This window comes from Elaeis guineensis, chromosome 8 (genome assembly GCF_000442705.2).
Source record: "Elaeis guineensis isolate ETL-2024a chromosome 8, EG11, whole genome shotgun sequence".
NCBI lineage: Eukaryota > Viridiplantae > Streptophyta > Magnoliopsida > Arecales > Arecaceae > Elaeis > Elaeis guineensis.
The window spans coordinates 95,028,504-95,036,501 of NC_026000.2; the positions used below are offsets into that span (position 1 = coordinate 95,028,504).

General features: G+C 37.7%; 1 pseudogene; it reads left to right on the top strand.

The window, feature by feature from the left end:
- The first annotated feature begins 471 nt into the window (after positions 1 to 471).
- Positions 472 to 7,632, top strand: LOC105043540 (plant cysteine oxidase 1-like; annotated as a pseudogene).
- The last annotated feature ends 366 nt before the right edge of the window (positions 7,633 to 7,998 follow it).

The following is a 7,998-nucleotide window of genomic DNA, read 5'->3' on the forward strand; positions in this document are numbered from 1 at the left end:
AGCATAATCTAATAATTTTTAAATTATTAAAATAGTTGTTTCTGACAGAAAATGGGTCAGAAATATTTTAACAAATAGAAGTAGATTTTGTGATGAATAATCTATCAAAAACCGACATTACAACTTCGAAAATAAAATCCCAAAAGCATATTTTAAATAATTTTTAAATTATTAGAATAGTTATTTTTGATGAAAAGATAGTTAAAAATATTTTAACAAATAGAAATAAATTTTATGGCAAATAATTTGTCAGAAACTGAAATTACAATTTTTTTATAAAATATATTTATAATAAATAAATGAAAAAAATTAAACTTCAAATTCTTAGATAGTGTATCCACTATCTTAGCCATCCAGATCTAATCAAAATCTATTTCTACCATAATTGGTAAGTTATTTATACTAGTTAAACCCTTATAAATATGCCTCAAAACCTAACTGAGCTTCTCTATTCGACTGCCGCATTTTCTATTCGTTCACCAGCCCACAACCCTAGCCAACATGCCAGCTTCCTTGTTCGGCCGCTCCAAGCCTCCCACCATCCCGAGAATCCATATTCGGATGCTCCAAGCCACGCATCCATCCCAGCTTCCAAAGGTTGGCGGATCGGAAGGAGGAGGAGGTGATAGAGAGGCAATGGTGGGAAAGGAGGAGAGCAAGTCAGCGAAGAAGAGCAAGTGGCAGCAGAAGAAGTCATTATCGATGCTGACTATCATCCAGAGGTTGTTCGATACCTACAACGAGGTATTCGCCGATTATGGAGCTGGCATCTTCCCAGCCCTGGAGGACATCAACCGCCTTCGGACCATTCTTGGTACAAGCTCTCTCTCCTTTTTCATGAAAAGTTTCAATATTTATGTCCCAAAAAATTTATGTTCTATTACATTCCCCAGGAGTTGGGGAGGATGTGAATCTTGTATGGTGGATGGTTCGACGAATGCGATAGGATTTGGATTGATTAAAATGCCTGTTTTGTTAAATCTAATAAGCATTGTAGAGAACTTTTGAATCCTGCTTTTTGATTTGGATTAATAGTAAAAATTTATTCTTTTTATGGGATAGGCCAAGGCTTGCTATAGATTCTGCAGAGTTGATGCCATGGAAAGAAAATATTGATTTTGTGTTTATTATGGATTCTTGTCTTATTTGGATGATTTGGTTCTCTCGGAATTGCAACTATTGCTGCATTTCATGATATCGGTTTCAAGTTGTAAGATGGTTGCTGCTATTACAAGTGATTGCTTGGTCTCGTTTCTCTTGGCAGTTTTCTGTTGGCCATAGATTATATGTTGATATTGGCTTTTATACCAAAGGAAATGAAACAAAATAGAAGGGACTCAAGGTAGTGGAAGTAATATTTGATATAGTTATCACTCAAAGATACTTTGTTGACTCTCTGTAACAAAGTGATATGGACAAGGAGACATACTTGTGAGTATTGTTTGATGGTGAAGATATCTGGACCTACAAATCTTCACCAATGCTGATCCTGATATGGCATCAGGGATTAAGTTTATTCAGTGCATGAATTATAATAGAAGGATGCTTTCATCTCAAGGTCATGGTGATGGCTTTGCTTATTGTTATTGGTTATATGTTTTGACTTCCCAAGACAAACAGGTATTAATGTGAAGCAAATATCATGTATTTGACTCCTACAGACAGACATGTATGCAAAATTAGGATTAGGTAAAAATCATGCTTTATTGTGTGTATGATCTGTTTATGCCCTCAGCTATCAATTTCAGTTGTTCCATTGTGTATGTGATATTCTTCATTTTGACGATTCTCAGTTTTCATATATAGGTGACAGGATAACATGTGGACAACCATGGAATAGCTAAAACAATTAGTTGAGTGTTAGTTTAGATATACTTGATTTTATATGCGGATGAGTCTGTCCATGGAGCAGGTGATGATTCATGACTAGATACTGTAGACAGGGATTCGAGTGTTGGAGATAATCTATCATGTGATTAGCTTCCTCATGTATTAGAAATAAAAATTATAAATAGGTAGTGGGCCATGTTAGTCACATGTGTGACTTAGTCTGATAATTGTGCTCATTTTTTTCTCCTGCAGATGATATGAAACCAGAAGATGTTGGCCTGACTCTGAACTTGCCATGTTTTTGCAATGCTGTGTCTAGGGGGCCTGCTGTGATAACATGCATATTTATCCTTTTATAACTGTTATAGCCCAAACCAAGCCCAAAGCCCAGCCCAGCAGATCAAAGCCCAAAAAAAAAAAAAAAAAAAAACAGGGTAAAAATCGGGAAGAAGACTCCCGGTAGGAGTCTTCTCTCCGACGAGACCATGCGCATTAGGAGTCCTAGGAACTCTCGGAATCCTAAGACCCTCTATAAGAAGGTCTTCCCTCTCTTTAGAATCGATCCATAGGTCTCCTCCCTCTCTCCTTCTCTCCGATTTCCTCGAATTAGAGCCGCGAACACCGTCTGATTTCTCGACGTAATTGCTCGCCGACGAGGTCTCTGGAGGCTGAGGTAAGTTTCCCTCTTCCTCTCCTCTTTCTTCTCCTTCCTCCCCGTGCATTGTGCGTACTGCCGGCGATGAGAGTCGCCGATTTCCGGTCGGGGAAAGAGACCTCTGTTTTGGTCTCTTTCACGTGGATTTTTCCGGCACCGGCGATCGAAATCGATCGCCGGCCACGCTTCTCCTTGATCAGGGGAGTGGCCCCCGTCGGCCGCCGGCCTCCGCCGCGGCGGCCGTGGCCTGAACGGCCCGGCCAAGGATGGGCCACATCGTCCTCTGTTCCGGCACGGGAAGAACCAAGAAAAGGAAGAAAAGAAGAAAAAGAAGAAAAAGAAAAAGAAAAAAAAAAAGAAAAGAGAAAGAAGGAAAAAAAAAAGAAAAAAAGAAAAGGAAAGAAAAAGAAAAAAAAAAGAAGAAAAAGAAACGAAGAAAAGAAAAGAAAAGAAAAGAAAAAAAAAATAATAATAATAAATATATATATATATATATTTATATATATATAAGTAAGTAAATAAATAAATAAATAAATAAATAAAAAATAAAAAAATTGAAATTGATGAGAGAGAGAGTTTCTCTCTCTTCTTTCAGTTTGAATCCTATTTTCTCTCTCTGAAATTAGACTTTCTCTCTCTACTTTCTCTCTCTTCTCTCAGTCTGAACCCTGACTTTCTCTCTCTAGAATTTTCTCTCTCTAGCTTGTTTCTCTCTCTCTTGATGGATTTCTCTCTCTAAAATTATCCTTCTAGGATTAGCATAGGGGAAGGCTTCATCTGATGATTCTGATGGAGTTTAGAGACGAGTCTGATTTTAAGCGAGATTTTAATTTTGAGATTTGTTAGATTTAATTTTGAATTAAATTAATGTAAAAATATAATTTTGGATAATAGGCACGGAAGAATCTCCTAGAAGTTAGTCGATCTATTCGTTCAGTGCTCCGTGAAAGGTAAGTAATGAATCATCTTCTCGAGATATTCCATATTTATTCTGAAAATAAATAATTATTCTCTGAAATTATACATGATTTATGAAATTATGTTTTGAAAGAAAAGTGCCTTTGAAATATTATGGTACGTCGATTTATGCACATATTCAGTGAAATATTTATGATGTATTATGATATAAAGTGTTTTGATACGGATCGGATTTATGCTCTCAGCCTAACTATGTTTCTGTGGACCCTACCAGTGGGGGTTGTGCGCTGGTATTTGTGGACCCTGCCAGTGGGGGTTGTGCGCTGGTATTTGTGGACCCTGCCAGTGGGGGTTGTGCGCTGGTATTTGTGAACCCTGCCAGTGGGGTTATGCGCTGGTATTGTGGACCTACCAGTGGGGGTTGTGCGCTGGTATTCTGTGGACCCCACCAATGGGGGTTAAACGTTGGTCATAGTCGAGGCTGTTGAGTTACGAGTATTTTTGAATCGAATCGGATTTATGATTATATTATATGTGAATATTTGAAAATATTTGATTTGTATTAAATCAGCATGAAATATACTCTTATGTTTATTTGCAGCATTATTCTTGAAAATTATATAATATCTGAAATATCTGGTAGAGATACTTGTTACTTACTGGGCTGTCTAGCTCATTACCTTTCTTTCTATTTTTCAGATTCAGATAATTAATTTCGAGCGTGGGAAGAAATATTGGGATAGAGCTTTTAGAGGCGAGATTTAGCATTGTCAACTTCATTGAACTTAGATCTAGATTGTTTTATTGTTACCAAAAAGTTTATTGGATGTAAGATATTTGATTTAATTACTTGAATTACAGTTGAATAATAATTATTTGAATTTATTCCACTGCGATGCATTGATATCGTGATGAGATGCCTTGCATGCTTATGGAGAGAGTTCTTCATGAGTATGCGGCGGTTGCCGCGACCCTCGATTCACAATCTCGGGTCGGGGGCGTGACAATTAATATGGTATCAGAGCATAAGTGGATAAATTATGACACATAGAATTTGACATAGTATGAGTGTAGGTGGGTAAACATTAGGAATATTGGGACGTTAAAGTATGAGCATCATAATAATAAAAACATCAAAAGATCAGCTAAGGGAGCAGTAGACAATAAGACTCAACAGATTGATGGTGAGCCGTGCTCCAGATGTGGCAAAAATCATGCAGACAAGGATTGCTATTGGAATACCGGTGCTTGTTTCAAATGTGGTCAGATAGATCATAAAATTGCTAGCTGCCCGCTAAATATAGAAAATCAAGTTGGCCAAAGAACTTATGAAGGACAACATAAGGGTGGTGGACAGATTTCTAAAAATCAGGGAAGAGTTTATGCGCTTTCTCAACAGAATCCACAGGCTTCCAATACAATGGTGACAGGTATGAAAATTTCGAGGACGAAATTTTTTTTTAGGGGTGAAGAATGTTATAGCCCAAACCAAGCCCAAAGCCCAGCCCAGCAGATCAAAGCCCAGAATGAAAAAAAAAAAAAAAATAGGGTAAAAATCGGGAAGAAGACTCCCGGTAGGAGTCTTCTTCTCCAGCGAGACCTATGCGCATTAGGAGTCCTAGGATCTCTCGGAATCCTAGGACCCTCTATAAGAAGGTCTTCCCTCTCTTTAGAATCGATCCATAGGTCTCCTCCTCTCTCCTTCTCTCCGATTTCCTCGAATTAGAGCCGCGGACACCGTCCGATTTCTCGCCGTAATTGCTCGCCGGCGAGGTCTCCGGAGGCTGAGGTAAGTTTCCCTCTTCCTCCCCTCTTTCTTCTCCTTCCTCCCCATGCATTGTGCGCATTGCCGGTGACGAGAGTCACCGATTTTCGATCGGAGAAAGAGACCTCTGTTTTGGTCTCTTTCCCGTGGATTTTTCCGGCACCGGCGATCGAAATCGATCGCCGGCCACGCTTCTCCTTGATCAGGGGAGTGGCCCCCGTCGGCCGTCGGCCTCCGCACGACGGTCGTGGCCTGAACGGCCCGACCAAGGATGGGCCACATCGTCCTCTGTTCCGGCACGGGAAGAACCAAGAAAAGGAAGAAAAGAAGAAAAAGAAGAAAAAGAAAAAGAAAAAAAAAAAAGAAAAGAGAAAGAAGGAAAAAAAAAAAGAAAGAAAGAAAAGGAAAGAAAAGAAAAAAAAAGAAGAAAAAAGAAATGAAGAAAAAGAAAAGAAAAGAAAAGAAAAAAAAAATAATAATAAATATATATATATATATAAGTAAGTAAATAAATAAATAAATAAAATAAAAAAATTGAAATTGATGAGAGAGAGAGTTTCTCTCTCTTCTTTCAGTCTGAACCCTGATTTTCTCTCTCTGGAATTGGACTTTCTCTCTCTACTTTCTCTCTCTTCTCTCAGTCTGAACCCTGACTTTCTCTCTCTAGAATTTTCTCTCTCTAGCTTGTTTCTCTCTCTCTTGATGGATTTCTCTCTCTAAAATTATCCTTCTAGGATTAGCATAGGGGAAGGCTTCATCTGATGATTCTGATCGAGTTTAGAGACGAGTCTGATTTTAAGCGAGATTTTAATTTTGGGATTTGTTAGATTTAATTTTGAATTAAATTAATGTAAAAATATAATTTTAGATAATAGGCACGGAAGAATCTCCTAGAAGTTAGTCGATCTATTCGTTCAGTGCTCCGTGAAAGGTAAGTAATGAATCATCTTCTCGAGATATTCCATATTTATTCTGAAAATAAATAATTATTCTCTGAAATTATGCATGATTTATGAAATTATGTTTTGAAAGAAAAGTGCCTTTGAAATATTATGGTACGTCGATTTATGCACATATTTAGTGAAATATTTATGATGTATTATGATACAAAGTGTTTTGATACGGATCGGATTTATGCTCTCAGCCTAACTATGTTTCTGTGGACCCTGCCAGTGGGGGTTGTGCGCTGGTATTTGTGGACCCTGCCAGTGGGGGTTGTGCGCTGGTGTTTGTGGACCCTGCCAGTGGGGGTTGTGCACTGGTATTGTGGACCCTGCCAGTGGGGGTTGTGCGCTGGTATTCTGTGGACTCCGCCAATGGGGATTAAACGTTGGTCATAGTCGAGGCTGTTGAGTTACGAGTGTTTTTGAATCGAATCGGATTTATGATTATATTATATGTGAATATTCGAAAATGTTTGATTTGTATTAAATCAGCATGAAATATACTCTTATGTTTATTTGCAGCATTATTCTTGAAAATTATATAATATCTGAAATATCTGGTAGAGATATTTGTTACTTACTGGGCTGTCTAGCTCATTACCTTTCTTTCTATTTTTCAGATTCAGATAATTAATTTCGAGCGTGGGAAGAAATATTGGGACAGAGCTTTTAGAGGCGAGATTTAGCATTGTCAACTTCATTGAACTTAGATCTAGATTGTTTTGTTGTTACCAAAAATTTTATTGGATGTAAGACATTTGATTTAATTACTTGAATTACAGTTGAATAATAATTATTTGAATTTATTCCGCTGCGATGCATTGATATCGTGATGAGATGCCTTGCATGCTTATGGAGAGAGTTCTTCATGAGTATGCGGCGGTTGCCGCGACCCTCGATTCACAATCTCGGATCGGAGGCGTGACAATAACTCTCCCAAGTTTTCGGTGCTGTAAATTCCTGTTAGACTACCAGTTCTGTTGCATCTGTTTGTAAATACTACTTGGTAATCCATATTTGAATTGCCAAATGCATCCTGCAGATATGCATCTTCCTGCATGCCCCAGTCTGCTGTCATCCCACAGCATGGTCACCCAGGAATGATTGTATTCTTTTTGGGTCAATGCACATCAAGTCGTACAATTGGGTTAATAATCCTCAGAACTCCAACGGGATAGTTAGAAACACAGATGGTAAACTCTTTTGGATTTGTTTGGATTTGCAAGATGCCGAGTTGAAGATTGTGATATTTAATCTTCCTTTTCTTTTTTCCTTGTTCTTGGGGCAAACTCTAGGTGCGCAGCTCGCGAAGGTTATTACTGATGATGTTTTCAAGGTGCCATGTAATACATCTATACCATATCCAGCTATGGAGGCATCATGCATCGTTTTACTGCAGTGATCTCTAGTGAGTGCTGGATGTGCTCGGCCCACGTTACTCTAAATATGAAGGAAGAGACTGCACATATTATAATGGTGAGCTCCCATATTTGAGTTCCTCTAGTATGGTCTTATTTTGAACTCATTTGCACACATTTCATTCAGCTATATTTTCATTATGACATCAATGATAGCATATATATATATATATATATATATATATATATATATATATATATATATATATATATATATATAGGCTAAGCAGAAGTCTGAAGTGGCTATGCTAATGGAATGATGAAGGAGGAGGGATCTATTACCAAATATTTATATGGTTCAATACCTATCATGATGCACAAGAAAATAATGGTGAGGTAATAAATTATATACATAAATTTAATTATTTTAGATATTTAGTTTTAAATCATTTTACTATTCTATCATATGTTGTTGAGTATAGATGCAAGAGCATGGTAGAGAAATGAATCATGGAGAGTTGTTCAGCC